This window comes from Centroberyx affinis, unplaced genomic scaffold (assembly GCF_046629955.1).
Source record: "Centroberyx affinis isolate AG114_WGS23_722 - 3 ecotype Tasmania unplaced genomic scaffold, CSIRO-AGI_Caff_v1 ptg000939l_1, whole genome shotgun sequence".
NCBI classification, from domain to species: Eukaryota; Metazoa; Chordata; class Actinopteri; order Beryciformes; family Berycidae; genus Centroberyx; species Centroberyx affinis.
Window position 1 is genome coordinate 229926 of NW_027279514.1, and position 27575 is coordinate 257500.

Sequence of the window (27575 nt, forward strand, 5' to 3'; positions counted from 1 at the left end):
GATAAATAAACACTAAAATAAAATAAGAATAAAAATAAATCAATTAAGAAAAAATAAATGTAGTGTGTGTGGAGAGACTGGCAGTAGCATACAGTAAGATTACAATAGCAGATGAACCACACATACTGATAACTGTATGAACTAATAGTCTATCTCTATCTCTGTCTCCTGGCCTGTTGCTGTGTTGCTCTGCACTAGTTTGCTGCTTCCAAAACAAAATGACCTCAGGTTTATTATTGCTGATGGCAGAAAAACACAGAAAATAAAAAAAAATGTAAGGGAGGCAGAAATGTGATGCAGAAAGCGATGGATAAACACAACACACCCACCGACGGACAGGAAGAACTAGACTTCCTCTTTCTTCTCCTCTCTTCTCCTCTCCTCTGCTCTCCTCTCTTCTCCCCTCCCTTCATTTTTCCATCAGAGCCGTTATCAGACGCAAGTGTGCGGCGAGCGGCAAGGCAAACGCAGAGAAAATAATTACCCTCTGCCTCAGCCAGCTGGTTTGTTCATAAACACGCAATTATGATTTCATGGCAGTCCATTATATACAAGCCACTCCGGGGCAGAAAGCTTCACCGCGGCGCGATCACTGAAAACATCTTAAACACTCCGCAACGGCTAATACCTCGGCCGCTGAATGCAATTTTCTGATTTGCGTGGCAGCTCCTCAATAAGAAATCAATTAGGCCTTGAGAAATATGAGCAAAAGTCCTGTAAAGCCAGTGTGCTTTGCCTGGCTGTGCTCTGTCAGTACAACTACCACACATTCAGGCCATTGAGAGCAATCAAAGGCCAGAGTAACACACTCACAAAACACACAATATTTTTTGTCCACAATGATCACATCGGGGACAAAACTTTGGCCAAAATGACACTGACTGGCCCAAGAGGAACGCTACAATTACAGGTCAAAATTGAAAAATTAATAACTAGTCACCCACTCCACAAGTTTGAATGATGTGAAATTTTATGCACATATAAAGCTGTCCTTGCTTTACACATCTGCCTCCAGGACCATCAGTGTTCACCATGTTGGATTTTTCTCCATTTTGAGTTTCTTGAAAAACGGAAGAGGAAAGACAATGGAAACGTATTTGCATGGTTACATAACAGACTTGAAACTTTGACCTTTTTCACATTTATTTAACTTGTTAGTGATTGTCCCAGTAGGGGACTGCATCATTTGTGGGGGATGACATGTTTACTGTTGCCTTTTTCCCTTAAGAGACATTTCATGAGCACGCATTACATATTTATAGAGACTATGAACGATGAAAAACATGACACAAAAATTGAGGGTACAGTTTTGATGTCCAAAACAGTGTAAAGGTGAACTCATTCTCTTTCTCCAGCCCCGCCCGCTCTCTCCCTCGTTTTCATACAAGCTTCTCTTTTGTCATGTTGTGCCTCTCATGTTCCCGCTGTCCTTCTCTTCCTTTCTTATCAGAGACACAATTCAAAAATGGAGGCTGGTCTCCACCTCGTTACATCCCTTCTCTCCTCCTTCTTGTCTGGTCTCCCAGTCATGAACCCCCCACACCCCCTTCCAATTTATCCCACTGCCCCAGTGGCAGGCCAGCAAAGATGACATCATAATCTGGTGACGACAGTGAACAGGGATCCTGTCTTTCCCCTCATTTTCCCTCTAAAGTATGGGAGAAAAATCTCTTTATTTTGCTATTAAATCTACATTTCACTTGATAATGCTGAGGCGATCTACCAGTGCCATTCAAGCAAGATTCAGTGAAAAGCATGTCTACTCATAACCATAATTATGCAAGCATGGAATAAATCTATAATTCAGTATTCATAGTGAAGTATAATTTTGGCTGTTGGGAGAAATATGAAAAATATTAAATTAGAACTGATAACGAAAATAACAATCAAAAACATGCAAGTTATGGGGCTTGCAAAAGACTGATGGCAGCATTTTCCCCTGGTTCCTTATCAGCTCATTTTCTCAGTGCATCAATATATAAATGACTGCTTTCAAAATATTCTAAAAGTCAGCTATTCATTTTTAAAGTCAATATTTTGGAAGTGTGACAGTTTCTTACTGATCAATATGGTTATTTGACTTAAAAAAGATGTATTGCTCTTTGATGTAAAATTGTCCTACAGAGGATTGCACAAAATAATTGGTTCTGCAGAAAGGCTCTGCAGTCTGCACACACCCATTCACATCATAAGCCCAATTTGTGTCATAGCTTGAGCCTAATATCTCACAGCACATCAGTCAAAAAGTGTCAAATCTTACATTCTGTGGCTCTTGACTAAGCAGAATGTCACACGTCTCTGAAAAATCAAGAATCCAGTTGTGCTTCACCATCACCAACTGACTGCTGAAATGTAACTTAATTATTACTTGGAAGAACAGGGAAGGGATTTACAGTCTGATGACAAATGGAGGATTCACACTCTCTGACACTGAAAAAGTCATATTTCTACCCCCAATATTGAGCAATTCAGTCTAATTTGACAACAGAGTAGATTAGGTCTGTTCTCCCTCACTAATTAGGGTCGTCGGTCATGTAGCGCCATATTTGATGCTTTCAAACCGAACTTGCCAAATTCAACCACCATAATTCTTAAATTCATTTCAGCTTGTGCAAATTTGTCATGAAAATAAGTATCTCTACTTCATTAGTTTGTTCACAAATCATCATCATCTTCACACACACACACACACACAGCCAGTGCGCTGTAATGGAGACCAGTTGAACCAGTGAAAAAAGAGGAGTGCTGCTGAGCAAAATAAGGCAGAGATTCATCTAAATGGATGTCAATTGAGCTTGTAACCATGCAAGAAAAAGTGGGATTGGATGACTGGGGGGATTTCCACCCACTTCCACCCTTTATCAAATCACCCTCTGTCAATAGTAGATTCCTGCGGACAACACCGACTCCTCTTTCTCTAAAGCGATGTACAGAGGACCTGTAGGCAAGCTGTCTACAGTATTTAAACCCATTCTACATCCACTGTGGCTCTGCCAACAAAGGCAACTGACCACGGGATCAGAGAATCAGAGAACTCTATGGGAAGAAATTGAATTGTGTGTCAGCCTTGCCTTGGGTTATTCCTTGTTGCTGTAAAACATTTTCTGTTGTACATAGGGCCGCTGTATGTGTTCACCCTGTCAGCTCTTGACCACAATTCCGTGACCCTAAACTGTGAGTTCAAGAATGAAACCACTCTGTTAAACTAGGCAGAGCAGAGAGGAGGGATGGAGGGAGGGAGGGAGGAAAAAAAAGAGAAAGGCGTATTGTTAGCAGGCTGACAGATGTGTGGCAGCAGTCTCCAACAGGAGCAAACACATTGTGCGTATCTCTATGGGAGCCACCTCGGTGCATTGTGGGAGCTGTGTCTCAGCAGGGGGGCGTGTCACTTCCTGGTAGGAGAGACCTCTCTGTTAGAGCAAAGCCTCCCGGGATGTGGAGCTTTGAAATACTGATGCATTGTGGGAGCCAGGGTGTATTGTGGGGAGTGGTAGCCCAGCGGGTGTTGTGTCTGTGTGTCGTCCCAATGAGTGAAAGCAGTGGCACGCGCACACACACACACGCGCACACGCACGCACACACACACACACACACACAAACACACACACACAAACACACACACCTCTGATCTCTGGATACACATCAGCCCAGCAGGATCCTCCCTTTGTTGGCTCAGAATACACATAGAGCGCACACTGAACAATGCGTTTGTGTGTGTGTGTGTGTGTATGCACACAAAAACACACATAAACACACATGCAGATGCACTCACATGTTCACACACATACACACACACAGACACACACACTCACAGAGGGAGCAAAACTCCCCAGCTACTGCCGGATGCTTCTGCTGCAAACACGCGGGAGAGAGATGAAAGACTTTCAAATTCAGCGCGAGCAGCGAAAGATGGATCTGTTCAACTTTATCCACTGACTCCCAACTTCAGTATCGATACATGCGCAGTTAACACATTTCCCTGTGCTAATCCACATCGCCGCTACAACACCCCACATCCTCGGCTACGGCTCTCTGCTCTTCTCCTCTGAAAAAGTGGAAGTGTTGGTGTGGGTGAAGCTCCGGCCATCTCAGCTCATCCTAAACCAACCGCACTCCTCCTCCCTCCCTCTCTCCCTCTCTCTGCCCCCCTGCGATCGATGCTCTCCTCCAACCTGGACTTACATCAAAGTCGTCCACCCCCCCACCCCCAACCCCCCTTCTGTGCTGAAGGTTGGCTGATCCACAGGTAACCTTTTCTCTTTCATTCTACATCTCTGTCTCCCTACTCTCTCTCTCTCTCTCTCTCTCCCTCTCTCTCTCCATCCCTCTCCTCCCCTCTCTCCCTCAGCTGCCTCTCTCTCAGAACCGGAGAGCATCAAAGACTGCCGGGCCCCGTGCCAGGGCCCCCCCGCTAAGCAACCTACCCCCGGACCCCCCGCCGACATCAACCCCCCTAACGCTACACCTCCACCACCACCCACCCCCCCAGCCCCAAAACCCACACATAAACACACACACACGCATACGCATATAAACACACACCTCCGTATCCACCTCCCACCGGGTCCCCGATCGGCGGCGGCTGCCCCACGCTGGCTACACATACTGTAAACAACAAGCTGTCAACAGGGCTCAAGTGTGCCAGCCATCTGATGTGACCTATGGAACAGAAATCTGGCTGTGCCGTGGGGCTCAGCGCTCAGCGGGGGGGAGGTGGTCAGGGGGTGGTGTGTGTGTGTGTGTGTGTGTGTGGGGGGAGGAACATGGCTTTGACTCCGCAGGTGTAGCAGAGGTGGACTGGATCGCTCTCACAAAAAAAGCGTGGCACTGTTGAACGTGTGTGAGCATAGTTCAGGACAAACAACACATGTTGTTTTACATCCTTCAAAGCAGCGTGCTTGGAAGGCGTTACATGTAACATTTTAACACGCATATATCATTACCACATTCACTTTGAGACATTAGTGTTATTACCATAAACAAACGGGACCGTTGCCAAGAAGATTGGCAGCCTCTACACTGCATTTTACGTTGGGTGTCATTAAGTCGGTTTTGGTGGGAAATCTGCTGGATCGCTTTGTGACGCAAAACAGGAAGAGGGTGCTGTTCTTCCAGTGCAAACAGAGGTGAAGCTTTCACAGCTTCTGGCAATGGCAGACGGTGGACGGAGTGAAAGACCGATAGAAAAATCTCTTCTAACATGATTATCCTCTTCAGTAAAGACAAAGACACCAGGTAGGGGGAGGGGGAACAGGAAGCAATGGGGTTTATAGGAAATGTGGTCTTAATTTTGGGAAACTCTAGTATTACCAATAGCCTACCACTGTCTTAAGATAGAAGTTACCAATTGTCTCAACTATGGTCTCATATGTTTACGTTAATTACACTAAGGTATCACAACTACTATGTTTTAAAAGCTACATGTAGGGCGTTGTGGTGGCTCAGTACTCTAAGGCACATACCATGTAAATGCACCATCCTGGGTTTGAATCCGGCTTGCGACCTTTGTCGCATGTCATCCCCCTCTCTCTCCAAATCTTTCCTGTCTCTCTCTACTGTGACCTATCCAATACATGCAAAATAACACAAGAAAATCTACAATTGTAACAGCAACACAAGTCAGTTCAATAACTGTTAAAAAATATGGCTTCACCACATATTGTGCTACTGAAAGTAAGGTTTGTTGATGCAAAATACTTTGGCCTCAGAGCACGTCAGCTCTGCTCTGTTGGATTTATGGTAGTTTATGAGTCATATGCCATGTTAACAGCATTTACCAGTTTACCATTTCACAGGATATGATGCAACTATCCTTCTCCTATTTGGGGCAGAACTTATGTAGAAATTTAGTTTAGGTGTTACAGGACAAAGGGTCAGATCAAGTATGTCACCTCCAAAAGAATCAATAGGACATTTTGGCATCCTAGAACCACGTTCCTCTACACTAAACAGAACTAAAGTCACTCACAGTATTCTATGTCTACACCTAAGCTTACACCTACATCACCACATTGTCCATTCATTTCTAAACTCACACAATAATACTAGGTCCCAGCAATAATAGGCTAAAGGGGCAGCTGATCCTGCTGGCTTGATAATGGTATAATAGGCCGTTGAGATAGCAAGTACACAAGTATTGCATACAGATTTGGCACACATTAAACAATAATGGGGAAATCCATGGGAAATCATGAAGGGCTGAAAACATGTACAGAACCAGGTTGTTGGTGTGAAAGATAATTGAGCATGCAGTAAAAAAAAACAGCGATAACAGAATTCAAGCTGTGGCTGAGATAAGACGTTGTGACAATACTGTATTCAACTCCTCTCTGCTCAAACCTAGATTTACGTCTGATATCCTTTTTGTCTGCACATCCTGTCTTTTGGCCTGACTTCTCTGACTGCACTCAATCCCTATCTCCCTCCCTGACTATTGTCTATATGCTATTATTACTGTCATCTCCCCTCTCTTACTCTCCTCTCCTCTCTTCCTCTCCCTCTCCTCTCCATCTCCCCCCCCCCCCCCATGTCTCTTCTCAACTCACACTCAGATTTGTGGCTCTTAATATTGTATCTGTCTACCAGAAGGACAGGAGCACGGGAAATGACATGTTTCCGCCTGGGGGCGAAAGACACACACACACATAGACACACACGTTCGCGTCAGGCTCACAATGTAATTACGGGGAAACAGAGCAGTCAGTTACACACCTGAGTGCAGCTAGGATCAGAGCTGGGGTGTTTCTCTGACACTAACGGGGAAAGCCAGGAGTTAGTCTGTTAAAACACAATGACAGACAGCTACATCTACTGACATGGCCGGGCTGACAGACTAAATATTTGGACTGAGGAAAAAATGAAAAGGACAAGCTGCGATGTAGAACATGAAGGTTACACTGTCATACATTTTCTGCATGTGAAGGCACATATATATTGTACAAACACTTTGACATGTCGACCAAGATGTCTGATAGGAGAGATTACATTACCATATAACCAGTCTTGTGGCTATTTCAATTTTTCATGGGCTGGCTATCTGAGTTTAGCTATGCAAAGCCAGGGGAGAAGTCTGTTACAGTAGCTGCAATGTAGATAATTGCTTTCCAATGAAGACAATGGATGGCAGCAGCAATCAGCCAGGGTGTTATCACTCTATTGACTCATTATGGATCCTATACTATCATACATACCATGGTCCAGCCAGGGCATGTTCTTTTTTTTTAGCAGTTATTTCTTCGTAACGTATCGCAAACCTGAACTTGCCTCACTCACTTATATGCGTACAAGCTGTCTTCTATCCTGACTGCACCTGTATTCCCCGAACCCAAGCATGCTTTATTCAGCAGGAACACAGTCAGGATGTTCTCATGCTCCAGTACTGAACACACTGGATATGATAAGTGACACAAGTAGCATTGGACGGTGCACTGCAGGTTGATATGGAGGAATGACTCAGATTAAATAAATAAATACATTTTGAAACGTCATCATAAATAAATATATGTACGTCAAAATAATTTATGTAATTGTGAGATGTCAGCATAAATAAATAAATGCAATGTCAAATGAATAATTGAATTCATGAATACAATCAAATCTATATTATTAAATGATTTATCTATTAATTTATTCATTTCAGTGTTGCAAGGTGTGGCGTGTACAATGAAATAAATATATCCGTCAGCTTTATCCACCAAACTTATTCTTTATTTTAATTTGTTCCCAACAGCCTGCTCAGCAGTTTAGAAACCAAATCGCATCAGCCAAACAGTTGCCGTAATTATGTAAAACAGCAACTATACCACGCCTGCTACCATAGGTATGCTATCATATGAGATATAACTCCTATATTAGTGATAAGTGTGACCTGACAATGGACGGTGGATGTGGCTACAGCTGCTAGTTCAATGTATGAAAGCTTCTTCCTTTCACACACCTCATCTACCGCTGAGTGTTGGACTGCAATACCAGGTCAGGTCTCAGACTGGTGCTGACCGCTCCTGGTGGGACTGTAATTCACAGGCCTACCTCTGCTCATATTGCCCACACCCCAGCCTCCCCAAACTGCCCTTACTTGTGTCTACTCACTAATAAACCTTCCCACACTACTTCAACTTATCCTCTTTTGTTTGCAGTCAATGTAAAACATCTAGCCTCAAAATCGGTCAGTGGTCATTGTGTGCGCTACAAATCTCACAGAAAAAGCTGTTTTGGTCCACTAATGATGCTCCAAAATCAAATCAAGTTCAGAGCAGGAGTGATTTTGAAGTGACACTTGACAATTTCTGTGCATACTGGGCCACTGAATATAATGGGAATATTTGAAAATACATTTGTTCCTTCCAATGCATTTCTGCCTTAACTGCTTTATAATAATACTGTTGTGTATTACTGTTTACTGTTTTACTGTGTGTATATCGTGTGCTGCTATTGCGTGCTGCTATTGCATTGTTGTTGTGGGAGAGTGAACCAAGACAAATTCCTATCAACTATGTTGACATGGCAATAAAATTATTGAATCTTGAATCTTGATAATATCACTGATAACATGACAAATATCTGCAACAAATTTGATTGAAAATGATCACAAAATAGCAACAAAAGGAGAAACAGATAAAAAGCCAAGCTAGGATTCAACTGAAACCACAAAACTAGCATGTTCTGTGGTTTGGAAGTATTCAGAATGACAGACTGCAAGCGCCTTGTATACGATGCCACCGTCTTGTCCTCTAACCAAATTACCATGCATAAAGCATACAGTATGAAGAAGAGAGCATGATGTACTGTACCTATCAGCAGTTTCTCTCTGGGAGAAATGGCTCATTAAGACCACGATCTGCCATGTTCACACTGGCCCTTATCAACCTCTACATGACACAACATGACTGTACAACAGCTCCAGACTGAAGAAATGTAGAGTCGGTACAGTACAGGAGTCTAATCCATTTCTTCTTTCTGTAATGTACACCGTTCACTTCTGTCTCTCTTTGTTCTCTTCACTGTAGGCTTAGTATTCTTACTCCTCCAAACTAATGGAAGAAGAAGTCTCAAATATCCTTTCCTTTGTGTAAGATCATTCCCTTGTGTGTGTGTGTGTGTGTGTGTGTGTATTCCACCACAAGGGAGGAAAGGGCCAGTTTGATAAATGACTTAAATAATGAGGAGTCCCAGGAGCTCTCAACTTAACTACAGTGTAGGATTGCCGTGATAAAGATCTAGATAGATGTGCACATGCCCACACGTGCACACACACACACACACACACACACACACACACACACACACACACTCTCTGACACTCACAAACCCCCTGCAGTGCATACCATAAGCGCACAATCTAATCTCTGAATCACACGTGATGAGCTGTACCTGCACATATATACAGTATAGTTGCTATCAACAAAATCCACAATACAGTGTTGCATGTTGGTTAGATATGTTTCTTGGCTTAGCAGCAGCAAAGCAGCAGCAAAATGCATCACGCCGCCAGCAAATTAAAGGTGCTACGTGTAGCATTTTTAAACATCGATATATCATTATTTGTGATACCTTCGTATAATTAACGCAAACAAATGAGATGATTGGTCGCCTCTATTTCACACCAGTGGTATTGTTAGTGCTAGTGTTTCTGAAAATTAACACATTTCCCATAAACCCCTTTGCTTCCTGTCACAGAGGATGTTGCTACTTGCCTCTCTGGTCTTGCTCCGTGTGTTTGTTTTCTCTTTGGCTTTACTGAAGAGGATAAACATGTTGGAAGTGATTTTTCCTTTGGCCTTTCACTCCTTCCACCATCTGCCATTGCCAGAAACTCTGAAAGCCTTAGCTGTGTTTATGCTGGAAGAAATGTAAATGTAAAATGTATTATGTAAAATGCAATGTACAGGCCAGTAGATGCTGCCAATCTTCTTAGTGATGGTTTCCTTAGTTTATAGTAATATCTCAAAATGAATATGGTAATGATTTACTGATGGTAAAATGTTACACGCAGCACCTTTAAATGACTGCATATGGACATGCACACATACACAGTCAGGTTGGATATGGCTCCAACACATCAGAGACAAAAGGAGAAACAGTAGCAGACATAATGACCCAGTGAGCCAGTGAGAAAAGCAGCAGCGTCGGCAGGGCTTTAGCACCAAGCAGAGGGTGCAACACCCTGCATGAATATCAAAAAGCTCCCTCCCTTTGACCTTGAGATTAATATTTAAAAGCCGGCTACAGTCTATACACATGCGCACACAGACACACATGTGCATAAGCATGCGCACGTCCGCACACACACACACACACACACACACACACAGAGGCACACACACACACACACACACACACACAGAGGCACACACATACACACACACACACACACAGAGACACAGTCTGTGTGCCCCCCGGCCACTGGTGCACTGAAGTCTTCCTCATTAACTGTTCTGATCTGATTCTTGTATCTATAAATGCTGTATAAAGGAAAAGCTGATCCTATATATATGTTATAATGGATATGTGGGAATGGACCAAAAATAGGAAGCGATACAGGAAAATAAGCAATGCTGATGGATTAAAAATGATTCATGTTAAAATACTTTCGCTTTTCAAGCTTTAGTATCAGCTTTATTTGACTGCCAATTATGCATTTTTTTTTTAAATATCCTGTTGGTTTTGAATGGGTTTCATAGAGCCTTGCTAATACAATTATCGAATAACCTGGCAAGTAAACTTTCAATAAACAAACAATAAAATAAAAAATAGCACAAAATTCAACTTCCATGTTTTTTTTCTGATGACAGCAGCATCATGGATGGCTTTCAGTTATTTCTATCCTTCCTCCCCCTATCCTGCCGTTCTCTAATTGTTTTCATGCTAGCTGCCTATCATGGGTGTATCTTTCAATTCTTCCTTCTTTCCTTTTCTTCCTCTTTATGGGTGGAAAGGTGCATACTTTGTGTCTGCTGCTGTTGTGTTGTGTTGAAATGTGTGTTATTCCACACTTTTTTTCTCACCCCGTGCCAATAGGGTTTCCTAATCAATCTTCAAATTCATTCGCTCCCATTCAGTTCCAAACAGCAGAGAAAACAACTCCTGAGAGGTCTAACACTGTGAATGAGAACCCAAAAATCTAGTTCTGCAAAGCTGCATCAGAACGCTAATATCAGGCTATAAATTATCACATTTTGAAAGAAGTTCCATTCACTGGAAGATGGCCGTTTCATATTAACGCGCATTTGGGAACACTGCGAGAGCCGAGAGGAGACAGAAGGAGGGGGCGCCTTACTTCCGCCATCAGCTTTTTCCTCTCCAAAACTAATTTTTCAACCAATAGCTAACGTTCTCCGCGGTTACATTAGGACCTGCCTTCTGTCAATCAACCCAGCAAGGCAACGTACAAACCAAAGCAAGACACTTCCACTAGCTTTGGTCCAAAAAAATCTAACAGAAATTAAAGCTAGATTTTACACAATTACAGCTTTAATTTGCTGCCTTCTTTTTTACTAGGAGTACTTGTAATATTTAGACAGCGTTTGTTTCAAAACATTTATTTTTAAAAACAACTAAAAAAGCAAAAATAACACATATATTGTAACGCGATAAAACACACTGTAAAACAATCTACAGTGTTGTAAAAATGAGCAAAAACACCAATCACGCTGGGATGGTCCTTTAAAAAGCGAGTATTTGATTCTGTCTCTATTTGTTGTGTTGGATTGTCTGTGTGAGGCTGCGGCTTAGTATGGATTCATTTCAGCTGGATCAGTCCAGTTGTTTGTTTTTTCAAGATGGGATGTGAGACTGTATGGGTTTCTTGCTGAATTAAGTTGGAAAGATGGATCAAAGATAATATAGCTTGTTGTCTGTCTGTCGTGGCTCTCTTAAACTCTCTCTGTTTTTTGAAGCTGTAACTTGGACTTAACAGAATATCACTAATGCACAGACTGAAGCTCAGTCTTTTACAGCCTGCTGCTCCAGCTCAGCACTTCACTTTTGCAGTCTAAGAGCCAAAGGGTCTGCCTTAGGCGCAGTATCTCTGAGTACCAGGAAATATCGGATGACCAAACCCTATTCTCAATGAATGTGATATGTTTAAAGTGGTAATTCAAGATTATTTTTTTATTTTTATTTTGTCTTCATCTTTGGTGCTAAGCGCTTACTACTGCACTTCTCAAAGATCACCTGTCAATCAAACAGTGAGTCCAGTACTGTGACGTCTTTTTCCTTGGATTTTCTGTTCATGAAGTTTGAGTTTCTGTAGGTGGCGCTCTTTTCTCGTCTGTTCAGCCATGGGAGCTATCACTGCTCATGATACTACCCAGTTCTTCTTCTATTGATTCCAAACAAAGCGCTTTTGCCACTACCAGAAATGTAAAATGCATCACTTCTTGTGTGCCAGAGGAGTTTTCCTGGGAAAGACCGAACTGAAACCTACTGACCTATTTGAGTGTTTAGAACGGCAAATGTAAAAGCTTTCATGAACTGGCTATAGGTTGAATCACTATTGTGTTATATTAATCAGTGATCGACAGTAGCAAAGTGGACATTTATTTATATGAAAATGTCACAGATTATTACTTGAAATGTGTAACATTTCCATAATATTGTTGGTCAGAGTTATAGTCTTATAGGCTTTCTTTGATATTTGATGTCACGTGACATTAGCTTTTGCTAAACTCCCACCAGATGAATCCTCTCATCTTACTTCTTCTTCCTCGTCTCCAGGCAGGTGAGGGCTCCAGCACACACTAACAAACCAACAAACACATAGACCCAGCCGTGCGCAAATACATACACTGCACACACACACACACACATAGACTGTCCCCACCCCCAACTCTTTCTTCCACCCCAAGCGCTCAAACCCGCTCCTGTCCTCCGCAATGAGGCGCGCAAACAAACACGCGAACAAACGAAGTGATGAGCGGACGTGACGGCTGAGCCTTGGCTTTCGTTTCATCTTCTTTTTCTTGTCTCTTCCTCTATGTTTAGCACAGTGTGTGAGGCCCCGGCGCATCAGAGTCCTTTTGGAGAGACGATGGGGAGGCAACCTCACTGCCAGAGCAGGTTTATTCTGCCGAGTGTGTGATCAAAGCCTCTGCGTGCGTGTGTGAGTTTCTGTGTGCGCCTGTGTGTGTATACTGTATGTGTCCTGAGAGTTTGTGTGTATGGGTGTGTGTGTGTGAGAGAAGGAGAGACAGGAGAGTGAAAACGAGAGAGAGAGAGGAAAAGTACGGAGCCCGGGAGTGGCCACTGGGAGAGAAAAAAAAATATATCGAGTCCACGATTTACTGTAACATACGCACGTTTTAGTTCATTTGTGCGCACAAGATACAATTCGTTCCCTTGATTTCATTAAACTGTGTATTTTAGGAAACAATGCAACTTAAAAGGTACCTTTTAGGTATTGCAGATAGGCCTAGTAAGGATTTGGTATGCTAATATCCATTGTCTGTTTACACTGAATAGGCATATACCCCAAATATTGCAACATATTTAGCCACTTAAACTTCAGGCCATGTAAACACAATCAGGTGGCTGCAACACACACAGGACAGCGCCACATTTAAACATAATCACCAATATCTGCACTGACTCTTTATAAGCTTGTGAAGAACGCATGTATTATATATCGAGAGCACGATATCACTATTTCGAGGACACGTTTTGGCAATTTGTGCGCACGTAAAGAGGAAATCGAGGGAACGAATTATATCTTGTGCGCACAAATAAACCAAAACGAGAGCTCATTTTAACCAGATCGAGGGAACGAATTGTATCTCGTGCGCATGAAACAGAGAAAACGAGAGCTCGAATTGCATATTGTGCGCACGTTACAGTAAATCGCGCCCGCGACATAAATTATTTTTCTCCCGATGACCACTCCCGGGCTCTGTAGTAAAGAGGTGATGGATACTGTGAAATAATGTGGCCTACAGTGAGGATGGGGATTGTTGTTGGTATACTGGTTTTAAGGTGAGGCACCACATGTGGAAATGGCAATTTTGTCTGAATAAGTCGATTTTGATATTAGAATATTTTGTTTTTATGACTACTGTAGTTTCATAACTGTAGTTTGTCAATATACAAAACAATAATCGTAACAACTTTTTTGTACCAGCAGCATGAAGTGCACCATGCATAAAATTAAAAACTTTAATGGCCATTTTCTCAAAATGACATGTATGCAAAACACTTTTTCAACTCAACTTGTATATGGCCACCAAATTTGACATGCTGCTCCTTAACAAAATAGCTGGTAATTTACAGAGACTTTCTTGAAATTTTTTGTCATTTCTAATTTATGGGGAATTTTACATGAGCAATTAGCAAGATAGTCTGAGATTTTCGCCATAAACAGTAGATAGTATTTTGTAAATAATTAATCAAAGAGATTTTTACAAATCCAAACCAACTATTTACCTATTCATCTGAATGCTATAGGAAAATGTACTGACTTTATCTACTGAGATATGCAAATTTGCTATTTTTTTTTATTAAATATGATCTAATTTGAATATGTTAATAAGAAAATAAATAAGAGTAAAAATCCCAAAAGTGTTTGCATTTGTGTCCATATTCAACCTATAAAATTTTATTCTGATAGAAGGAAATGAAATTTTCCTCGTGTTAAACTAGTCTGGTGTGTATCAAAGAGACTGAGGTAAAGAGAAATAGTTTCGAGAGACGGGCTAGGAGGGAGGATTGACATGTCATTTACCCAACATGATACTATAAAGCTTCCTTCTATCATTTCATCCCTCCCTCTATCTCCTTGCTGTCTTTTTTCCTATCTTTCCTTCCTGTGCCACTCTCATTCTCTTATCCACTCTTTCCCAGTATCTGCCCATCACCCTCCCTCTCTTGCCCACCTCCTTCTCATCTTCCACATCTCTCTCTCAGACGTGTATCTCGTAGTATCTCCTCCTCACTTCCTGTATCTTTCTCTTCCTTCCTCTTTCACTACATCTCCACTCCCTCTTTCCATTTTGATATCCTCCCCTCCTTACATCTCCTCGCTGCATCTCTCTCACTACGAACCCATCCCTCGTCTCCCCTCCCCTATATTTATCTCTTGTCTCTCTCTCTCTCTGTCTCTCTCTCTCTCCATGCATCCCTATCTGTCTGTATCTGCTGCCTCCCAGTCTCAGTGGGCTCGGCTGTCACGGGGGCCGGGTGGGGAGGGGAGGGATGAAACGGTAAAGAGTTTATTCCTGAATCGCTCTCAGCTCAACGGCTGCATTAAGCACCGAGCCGCTCCTAGTAAAACCCAATGAAGGTAGCAAAGTAAAAGAGAGAGAAAAAAAAAACAACAACAACAAAAACAAGTCATATTCATCACGGTAATTGTGCGGGTGCTTTGGGTGCGCAGGCGGCCGGGTGCCGATGAGGGATTGCGCTGCTCGCGGGCCTCCGTGACGCCCATGAATCACAGCCCGAGTCGCTAGCCGGCCCTCAGCCGCCATAAAACAAAAGATGGAGATGAAAAATGCAGCAATTAAGTGATTTGATTTCTGCTCTACCCTCCTGTCCTCCTTTCTACCAACCCCCTTTCTGGCCACACACATGCACACATACACACACACACGCAAACATACACACACGCAGAGTTAGAGACATTCTTAGAGTGCTCATTTGCGATACACAAACACACACAGGCACACTCTTATGGACTCATAGACATACACACAAAAATGCACACACATTTATGCACACTTAGACACTCACAATATCAAGCACACATACACACTCAATGACACACACACAGTTAATCTCAGACACATGTGGGGATAAGAATTTACTGCTTATATGTTCTGTATACTATGTATCCAGCCCCTGGCATTAGTATGCTGGGCCTCCTGCAACACTTAAATAATAAAGCGAATCACCTTGAAGAGATTGATGCGAGAAGGGGTTGGTGTAAGGGATTTTTACCAATACAAGACGTATAATCTGAGATTATCTGCGGCTAATAAACTGCTACTGCCATGCAGGCTGAACGCAACAGACCTGCATTAGCAGTATCGAGTAACCATAAACACTATCTATCTTCTATCTAACCAAATTTAGGTTACTGTGATACAGTAAATTGTCTAGTCTTTTGTCCTAGTCTACTCCAAAGCACTCTCAGTTGTAGTTTGAGAAGAGCTCATTTCAAACAAACAGCTGCCTTTTGGCTTTATTCTGAATAGCTCCGCAAAGCCACCGGTGTTAATGTTAACATGCGACTACTCACCACCGCTAACACTAGCTTCTTCTACATATGTTAGCTAGTGTGCAAATCAGATGTGTTAATAACAAGACAGTGAGTCATGGTTAATTGACCAGATACTACCTAACATGCTGACATTACCTAAACACAAAATTGATCAGATGTATCAGTGGTGAAATGATCAGTTCCCGGTCATAAAAAGCACAAATATTAACCAAGTCTATTCGCTTCTGTTGTGACAGCCAAGAAACGCAATCAGCTGCTCAAAGCCATTGTTGCCCAAGGACAATACTTCAAATATGGCCACCAAAGGGTTTGTTATGTCACCTGAAAGCCCCCTGTACTCACTGGTACACAGGGGAAGGAATCAGTGGTGGGTCTCCAAATGGTCAGAACAGTGACTGAGACATGAATAATAATACACTACCAATGAACCACACTAACCTCTAACATCCTTTATACTCCATTTGTGTAACACCTGTGGTAGCAAACACTAATTACGTGTTTGTTGTCACTGTCAGCCAATATTACTTTTTGTTGGCAATTATTCAGTGTTAAAGCTGTAGGCTATATGAGGAAAGTGTGTTTGATGTAGAGATCAGAGGACTGCTGTCCGCAGTGCTGACCAGAGGTTACTGTTTGTGGATTGAGAGGTGCAGCAGTGGACCTCAGAAGTGACAGTTTTAGAACGGTATGCTCTGTGATAGATATACCTGCTAATTTGTATGTGATGGAGAAGATGGCAGTGTATATGTATGCATGTGGGGACGCCACTGGTCACAAGTTTGGAGGTGAAAACCCCTCAATATATGCAACCGTGGTGTCTGAGGTGAAAATGTTATGTGCTAATAATACACATATATGTGATATCACGATGAAACCTCCAATAGAGCATCACCACCTCCTCCTCGGTGCCTCTCAGGAGAAAACATATTAGAACAATTTACCTCCTGCATGCTGCAGTGTGGGGACTATATTTAAACACAGAGCTCTATAAGAAATGTGGATGCTTTAGCATTGTTTAGCATGGGGGAGCTTGCTTAATGGGACTTGGCTAAGCATGTGTAATTAAGAGCAGGGGTAAGTGGTGCGGTGCAGAGTGTGTGTGGTGTGTGTGGTGTGTGTGTGTGTGTGTGTGTGTGTGTGTGTGTGTGTGTGTGTGCGTGTGTTTGGGAGGGGTAGGGCAGCAGCATCAGCCCATGATGGAGTGCTTTGCAGACCCAAACATCCATTCAGCAAGCGGTGTGCTCATTAATCCTGCCAAACTCCACTTGTTACACACAAGCACAGGAAATCATGAGGCTAGGTAAACAGGGAACGGCCACGATCCATCACCACACGCCAGAGAATACAGGAACACACCGATATGTAAGCGCACACACACACACAGACGTACTGATGCAGCGTACACACAAAACAATAAGCTCAAGCCCATACAAACATACAGAAACCCATAACGCACACACAAACACATGTGACACATACAGATAAATAGACGTACAACAACATCATGCATCCAAATTTCTATCCCTTATCACTCAGTAAGTACATGTAATACTTTTTCTCCTATCAAAATGTTTGCCATGCTTCAGGTAAAGATCTGAGAGAGACATTTGCAATATCAGTCCAAAAATAGTTTTCCCCTATACATTACAGAGAGGTCACATCCAGTGCTGGTGAAGGCCTGCACTCACTATTAGTAGAAAGAAATACTGCCACAAAGCCTGGAAAAAAAAATCAATAGAGCTTGACCCCAGTTTGACCTCTCGTTGAATGGAGAAGTTATGGGACCACACTGGCCTTGACATTAGCTTATTTGATCTGTATTTTCCCAACAACAGCTCCCTCTGCCCTCCATCTTTCCTTCCTTTCTTCTCTCTCTCTCCCTACTTGCTTCCCTCGCTTTCTCTCCATCTCCTAAATGCTCGTGAATACACACGCATACACCTACATGCATGCACCCACACACACACACACACGCACACATGACAAATGCTGTGTAAGGCCAGTTACACAGCTCAGTGGTTAGATGCAGTGTTGGAGCAGATCTGTTATATCTATACGGCTGCCTGGCTGTACCATTTACCCAAGCCATCAGCCAAACGACATTCCATATATCTTTGACAGAGAAGGGAACAATACTATTTACACCAATTTAGCCCTGGGAGGGGGGGATTTCCAGTTAATGGACAACTTTTTTTTTTCTTCTTGTTTTAACATCCAGTTTTCAAAATGGCCACCCTTCAGGAGGACAGATTACACATGCTCCCAGGCTGCTACTCACATGCTAATAAACTCCATTACAAGACCCGTAAAAAAAAAAAAAGCAGCGCCTCCACAAACGAGTCCCTCCCCGAGCCCAGTCTCTATTTCACTCAACTCCTTCATCACAGAGCGCACACACACACACACAAACACACACACACAGGGAGGCGCACCCCGCTATAAGCCATTAAATAAGAGGCTAAATCCATACGCAAACACACATGACCATGCAACATACACATGTACACACACACACACACAATCACAATTTTATACGTGCACACACACACACACACACACACACACACACACCTCCCTCTTTTACCCTCTCCTTTGTCTGCGTCATGCCGCAGCTGCACGGTTCAGCCAATTGAGCAGCTCATAATATTTACCCAGCGTGGTCTCGCTCCACTGAGGGAGCCTGGGAACAGCAGACCTTATAAGGTTAAAGGGCAGAGGTCACCCGGGGCCAATCAAGGGTTAGTGGAGGAGCAGGTCAGGTTTGGACTGGACACAAAAGGCCACTGGGGTCAGGTTGGGTCAGAGAAAGGGCTGGGTTAGTGAAAGGTGACGAGGAAATTAGGGTATACTTTTTAAAAACCCAAATGCTGCTAAGGTGAAGTGGACATTAGCCAAACGCTGTGGTTTTCCTAAGAAACAAGAGAGGTTTGCAAACATCAAATGTGTCAAATTGTGATGAAGGCCAAAATAACGACCACAACGTACTTATCAACAGAATATGAATAGAAGACACTGGAACTGGAAGCTGAAAACAAACCCAATTTCTTTTTTAAGCGGCGGCAATTTCTCTTAAACTTTCACAGTACTTAACAAAACATTTTAGACCCATATTTCAATGGATGAACAAAAAGAAAAACAAAAAGATGGGCAAAAGCTAGACTCCCATTAGGCCTTTTTCCTCCTCCCATTTCATCCTTTATATAGAACAGAAATGACCCCGTGAGTGCTTCAAACTGCTGTGTCAAAGCCTGACAGACAGATATGGAGCTCTACCTGCCTCCTGTACAGCCCACACAACACAAACAGGCTTTACAATGGAAGCGGTGTGAACGGAGACCTGTCAATCACCGGCAACCCGTCCATCACCAGGCAATACACACAAGCACAGCTCCTAAAAACATATTCACTAGGTATGCAGCGAGTATACAGCAAGCATGAAACCAGCCGCACACATGCACACGTACTGTAGATAAACGCACACAGAGACACACACACACACACACACACACGATCAAACACAGGCATAACACGCAGAGGCTCACAGGCAGACGCACAAACACATAAACACACACACGCACAAACACATATACACACAAATGCGCATAAACACATACAGGCAGCCCATCCACAGCGTTGGCGCCCAGACTGTGGAAGTCATCAGGGACCAGTAAAGCATTACCCTCTGCGTGACTCGAGCCACTCCAGAAATAGCCTCTGTAATGTATTCTTACCGCCACCGTCGCTTTTGCACAATAGTGCCCTTAATAACACACTCCATTTCTGTTGGCATAAATAAGGGCTCCATTTCCATCTTATTTCATGCAAATGAGAGCGCCGGCGCCCCAAACAGGTAGTGGGAGTAGCGTGCGTAGTGTAGTGTAGTGTAGAAGTGTGTAGTCGGCAAATGTAGTGGCATGATTGGGGAAGAGCGAATTCAAATGAGCGCTGGAGAGACCCCACAATGTGGCAACGACTCCCACGCCGGGCCTGCCAGCGGCATGACAGACAACGTCACTTACCGGCCCCGCCGCCCGCACAGGGTGCCATTACAGGGGCCAACGCAAAACCAATATTTATCCAGGCGAATGGTTCTCTGGAGGGAGATTATTGATACACATACACACACTTGCACTCCTGTAGTAGGCGCTGGTGCAGCCCACTGCCTATCATCTCCCATTGGTTCACTGTGTTTTGGAGAGCAGCTATTGGCTCCCTCTTTGTAACCGAAGGACTAGGAACCATAGCAGGAAGCCAGTGGGTGGACAGTATTTCACACTGGGGATTCTTTCACTGACCTGGGCTGACTTTCCCCCAAAGCATGTTGGCACGAAGATCATCTAAACATGATATTTCTCTTAAATAAAGTCTTTTTTAAGCACTTTTTAGCATGTGAGCTTAGTAGCTGTTAACCATCAATATTAGCTGCCCAAGTATATTTAGTGATGTCATTTTCTTGGTTGAAAAGGTTCTATATAACCAGGAATGTTGTGGAGGGTAAAACCCACTTAACTCAGTTAATCCCCCCTCTTTAAGATATAAATTCCTAGTATGTATCATAGTAAGTAACATCAAACTTATGTAAGATATATGAGAATAAGGTATTTTAAAGGAAAAGGAAAGTTATACTCTTCTCAAAATATAATTGATTTGTGTTCAGATTGGTGGTTGTTTGCCTCATGATGACCACCGACTGGAGGTCACAGCTCATCCACCTTTGTATTTACCGCTACATTGCTGTATATACCACATATGATCAAAGACATTGCAACCAAGATCGTATTATTTTTTTTCAAGAAGTAATTTTGAAAACAGACTAAAATGCCAGCAGCAATGCCAGTGGCAGGTACTGATTATTGAAGATACTGACTATTAGTGATATTTCACTAAACAGAGTACAGGCTCTCCTGTGAGTTCAGTTACAGTCAACCATCAATAGTGGGTGCCCCACGTATCTATACGATGTCATTTCCTTGGTCCAAAAAGCCATACTTCTATGCAACACATATATGGTCTCAGACAATCCAACCAACATGATATTTTATTTTTCAAGAAGTCATTTCGAAAACAGCCTAAAATGCCAGCGGCAATGCCAGTGGCAACAACTGGTTCCTGGGGCAGTTCATGTTGCAGGTTGACTGTTTGTTACCTCATGCTGAGGTATGTGTCTGCGTGAAAAATACATACGTTCTGCCAATGTGAAATATTGCTTTAACTGCATTTTAAAGTGGTAATCCTTAAGTTCCTCATTTTGTTTTTAATGTTGTCTCCATCTTTGTTGCTAAGCGCTCATTGCTGTGGTGTTTCTGCACTGCTCTTCCCAGAGATCACCTGTCAATCAAACAGTGTGTCCAGTACTGAGACGTCTTTCTCCTTGGATTTTCTGTTGATGCAGTCTGAGCTGCTGTAGGTGGCGCTCTGTTCTTTGTCTGTTCAGCCATGGTGGCTATCACTGCTCATGCTAACTACCCAGTTCTTCTTCAGTTTATCCAAAACGAACTGCTGTTGCTGCTGCATGAAACGTAAAACACATCACCTCCTGTGCAACAGAGGATTTTTCCTGGGAAAGACCTAAGAGACACTGAGTGTTCAGAACAGCAAATGTAAAAGCTTTCATGAACTGGCTATAGGTTGAATCACGATTGTGTTATATCTATCAGTGATAGAGAGTAGCAAAATGGACATGGACACATTCTTTGGATTATTACTTTAAGTCAGTGGAAACAAAGTTGATCTTACTTATTTAATGCATTTGGGAACTGCAGCCCTTTAGTAAAAGAGGGGGAGAGCAGAGGGATGAAGGGGAGGAGGAGAGGAGAAGAAAAGGTTTACAGGGGTGGATGGTGGTCAGATAAAACAGCTCCACGCTCGCTTCGAGGAAAGGTTAATGTCTCTCTCTCGATTTCTCCATCTCTCCCTCCCTCGCTTTCCCAGCTGAGGTCTGTGTGACTTACAGCAGGTCCAGACTGCATTAGATTAAATCATAAATTACCCACCCACCCCCATATCTGCATCCCCCCCCCCCTCCTCTCTCTCTCCCTATCTCACTCTTCCCTCTCCCGTTTTCTCCCTATCTCAATCTCCCTCTCCCTTTATTCTCCCCTATTCCATTCCCCATGTATTCCTCCCGCTCCCTCACTATTATTTCTCCCCAGCTCTAATCATTATTCTCTTTTCTTCCCCCCCCCCCCCCACCCCCACCCACTCTCTTTACTCTACAATCTGAATGCTTTTCTGTTAGAGCACTGCTACAGTAGGTTTGGACAGCAGGACATGTGGGTGAATGCCTGCGTGTGTGTGTGTGTGTGTGTGTGTGTGTGCTGCGTTGTGATACAGTAAATAGGCCTATATGCTTGTTTGTTACAGCATGTGTCACCTTAACCTCGGTGTCTTCTGAACCCGCTTTACCAAGACCAGGTGTGGCAAGAAGAGTAACGATTCGAGAAGTGGGGAGGTGTGTGTGTGTGTGTGTGTGTGTGTGTGTGTGTGTGTGTGTGTGTGTGTGTTGGGGGGGTGAGATATATCCTTTCAAAAGCAGATCCTCTGGGCCCTAAGATCCTCACAGGTATAACAGAGCATCGGTGGGACAAGTGAGAGCCCAGGAAAAAAAAAAGGGAAAAAAACAATAGTCCCTCCATTCAGCCCCCCCCCCCCCCCCACACACACACACACACACTCTGCTCCACTGCTCCACTGGAGAAAAAAGGGGAATAAAATAGAGTGACCCTGCCACTAGCAGCTCTCTTTTTTTCCCCCCGCCGCTCTCTTCCTCCTCCCCTTCGCCGTGTGAAATCAAATTTCCATGTGGCTCCCGTATCTGTTGCACAGCGAGGTGATTTATCAGGGATGCAAAGAGCATGCAGAAACAATCTTTATTACATCCATTTCCTGCTTGTCAGCCGGGATCATGTTGGCTGTTCATTAAAGGCGCGGCGCAGGTGAGGAGAATGCGTCCCGATGCCTTGATAGATTGTCTGCTCCCCCGTGGTGACAGCGGCTGGATGGATTGAACAGCGGGGGGTGAGGAGGGAGGAAAAAAAAGCGCTGACTCTGTCGCTCGCCCCTGTCAGACCCACTTTTACATGGCCGGCCAGTGTCATTTCTACCAAACAGCCACACACACACACACACACACACACACACACACGAACACGCAGAGTTCTGACACTCTTTGGACTTGAGCCAGAAAACCACCTTAATGCATGGATGCATACACACCGTGAGCATGCAAACACAAGTATTCACACACACTGATGTAAAGATGTACTTTGTAAGGATGATGTTAGACTTATAGCACTGTTAGACAATCTTGACTGGAAGAGGGTTTTCCTTCATGCTCTGAAGAAAACAGATAAAATACAGACTAAAATGAAATGCTATAGGTTTTGCCAAATTTATAAACATAGAGAACATCAAAAAGACATGCAATAAAACCATTGTAAAAATATAAACTGGATAGTTGCAGCTGAGTCATGTTTAAAGCCGTTGTAAAAAAAAAAAAAAACATACCCCTGGTGATCACAAAACAGTTAATTTAAATATTAATGTGATAACCAAAAATCACTGTTCATACAGGTACTTATGTGTTGCTTAGCAACCACTTTGTTTAGCTACTGTTCAAGGACTTTATTATATAGTGAAAGATAAACGCTGAATTCCTCTTGTGTTCGAGAGAATCTCAATAAGAGCCGGGCTCTGTGTGTTTCTTGGTTGGTTGGTTTGTTCTTTTGTGCTTAATGCTTTTTGGGAACTGGGGGTATGCACTGTTCAGGCCACACAGAGCTCAAAGAGCTGCATAAGGGAAATACAGTGTGTGCTCGTACACCAGGCAGTACAGTAGAAGTCACACAAGTATGAGCCAGCTCTAGTTTGGAGTGCAGTACATCCACAGTACATCCAGCAAGCAGCAAGTCAACACATGAATTAAATATTTTGTTCAGTGATTCTCTTAGTTCCAACAACACTCTGCTACCACAGCACTTTGGTGTTAACAGGTGAAATTTTTAAAGCCAGTGTAGTTTCACTCTCTCCAGCCATGCATAACCCCCACCTCACCCCTCCACCTGAGCACCTAGAACGCACTAGCACACTTGTTTAATTATGATCAATTAAAAATAAAAGATTGATTTGTTATTTCATTTGCATTCTTTCCTTTTTAATACAATGGTACATTACTGCTATTTAAGTAATAAGTCACTCAGTACCTCTTAGCTGTTGTAAAAATCCCTAAAGTATGGACAGTAAGTATCCTCTGCTTTTCAATTACATACTGTACAGTTGCAGTTATACTGAAAATATCCATAATCATATATGATAATGGTGGTGTCCTGCAAAGCCTTGTATTTTGATTTTTTTTTTACTGTCACTGGCAGTGGCAGCCTCCCTTGCATAGATCATGTATCCTGACACCAAGGTTTTTAATAGGTTGACCAAGCTAGCCTATTATAATGAATTATATCAGAAGTACAAAAGTTTATTCTCCAGCCCTGAAAATATGACTTTTTGAGGATGCCAGTGTGTCTGCCGGACACTGATCCACTCAGTACTTGCAGCAACCATGACCCTAGGGCTGGGCGATAATTCAATATTATCGTTTATCATCTTTCAGTGGAATCGTATCGTGATGATATGAAGATATTTTAATATCGTGACACATATTTCTGCTGTCTAAAGTGATGATGACAAGCAAATTTTACTTAAAAACTCTCATAAAATGAGGTATGGTAGGAATATTATTTGAAAATTTCGGTTTTGTTTGACATCACACCTAACATTACCATTTGGTTCAATGAGATGAAGATTAATTTGATTATTTAACATGATTTTGCATACATGAACCATATCGTGATATATATTGATATCGAGAAAAATCCTTATGATTATCATGATATTGATTTCAACCATATCGCCCAGCCCTACATGACCCCCAACATGAGCACCAACATGAGCAGATACTGTAGTAAATGCTTATCATACAGACACACCTCATTACAATAAGCCGATCAGCTGAAGCACTGGGGCCGCAGAATATCAAATATACAGCTGTACCTCATAGAGCAGCTACGTAAGCCTTCCTAATCAGCCATAAAATGTTTTATCACACCTCCTACACCAGTAGATACTGTATTATATGACAACATGAGTAAAGGTCTGTAACTACAGTATATTGGGATCGTGTTGATTCCCTCAGTGGACTGTATAGGTGTAGCTGTAAAATCCCACCACCTTGCACCTACTGCAGGATCTTCTAATTAATTCCTCTTAGATGTGGGGGCAGCAATGCAGTAGAACTGCAGCAGTAATGTAAAAAAAGGTGGTAATTCTACTATGTCTAGATCCTCAACAGCACTACCATCTCAGACACAAAGAGAAAAAAGGATTGGCTCAAATCGATATTTACCTTTTAGATACTCCACATAATATACTGTCGCCCTGCGCAGACTAGAGAAAGACAACATATTCAAATAGACCACTTCTGTGCACTTCACAAAGTGATGTGACATAAAACAGCCCCGCATTAGAGGTATCACTGCTCAGTGAGCTCAGTGAATTACTTTTATCTTTGACACCGCTCAGTCTCCTTGGTGTATATTCTTCCTCTCTCTTTTCTCCCTCTCCATCCATCCATCCATCCATCCATCCATTCATCCATCCATCCATCCATCCATCCATCCTTTTCTACCTCTATTTCCCAGTGTAATTTGTGTCCTGTGTCTCTCTGTGTACCAATGACATGCAATGACAATGGCGTAAGCGCCGATCGATCCGGGAGTGCATTTGGGCGGCACGGCCGAGAGGGACGGTAGCCGGTGTTGATAGCAGGGTGACAGGGACACCGAGGGGCCGTCGTGGGACAAGGTGGGTGGGTGGGTCAGTGGGCGGGGGGGAGAAGCAATTTCACTGATGAATCTACAGCTTTAACCCACTCACCGGTCATAATCAGAGCACTGCGGTCTAATGACCGCTGTTTATGTTGATGCACACAGCGTCTGATGTGAAACATCGTCTTGGAAGGGTCTCGACTCTATCGAGCTGCACATTATGCGTCTGTCATATGTACAATGTCTGTGTTTTTTAGGTACATGCTGGAGTCCATGAGGAAGAGCAATAAAAAAAAAGCTAATGCAAATCTATCTAATGGCACAACTGTGAGAGAGTAATCTGAAAGAGAGGGCGATACAAATAAGTCAAGACACAAGCACACACACACACACATACAAATTGAAGGTGGCACGGTGAATTTGATTGAACTCTTGTGGAGGACCCGCCTCAGATGCCGATTACATTACCTCTAAAACAGAGGGATTGAATAGAGGGATGGAAATAGAAAAAAAGAGGAGGAGGAGGAGGAGGAGGAGGAGGAGGAGGGGGGCGCTCTCGCTCAAAGAAAAATAATTTATTTCATTGTGATATTAAAATCAATAGGCATCGATTCAAAGGTGGCTAAAGGTGAACGTGTACATGATCCTTTAGCTCTGACTGTCCGAGAGAGAAAGAGAGAGAGAGAGAGAGAGAGAGAGAGAGAAAACAGAAGAGAAGGGTGACAAGGATGAGTCTTCCTCCTAGTTAGCAAAGAAGGAAGAGGAGAAGAGGAGGAAAAGAGAGGAAGAAAATGAGAGGAAGAAAGAGAAACCAAAAGAGAGAGAGAGAGAGAGAGGGAGAGAGAGAGAGAGAGAGAGAGAGAGAGAGAGAGAGAGAGAAATCTTGCCCGGTGGAATCAATACAGAGAGGTGGAGCAGAGCACAATAGCCTCAGAGGAGAGGAGATTCAGTGGTGCAAGTCTAATACTCTCTCTCTCTTTCTCTCTCTCTCTCTCTCTCTCTCTCTCTCTCTGTTTCACTCACACATGCACACACACACAATAACACGCGCACACTCGCCCCCTCTCTGAATCCTTTTTGCTCTTGCTTGCTCCTGACATTTCCCTCTATATCCTTCCTCGATTTAATTTCTCTCTCTCTCTTTCTCTCTCGCTTGCTCGCTCATTCTGTATCCAGCCCCCCTCCCACCACCCACCCACCCACACACACACACACACACACACACACACAGTCTCTGTCTCTCTGTATGCAGAAGGATGCAGAGCAGAGAGAAGGCCCCCTGCCCACAGCAACCCACCATAACATCAGCTTATTTCATCAAAAACGCAGCTACATGCATGCAAGATAACACTGAAGAAAATACACACCCATACACACACACACACACACACACATGCATGCAAGCAGACACATATGCATGCATGCACACACCCATACACACACACATATTTCTAAGAATACTGACACTTTTAAAGGACAATATTTTCTCATCATAAATGTACACTCTGAGTCCACTTTCACACACACACTGTAGAGTCTGAGGCACTTTT

The 27575-nt window shown here is 43.1% G+C and overlaps 1 protein-coding gene across 1 annotated transcript in view; it reads right to left on the bottom strand.

The window, feature by feature from the left end:
- LOC139645994 (endoprotease bli-like) overlaps nucleotides 1–27575 on the bottom strand; it is a 160580-nt gene that overhangs the window by 91917 nt on the left and 41088 nt on the right. The gene's annotated exons all lie outside the window — the stretch shown is intronic.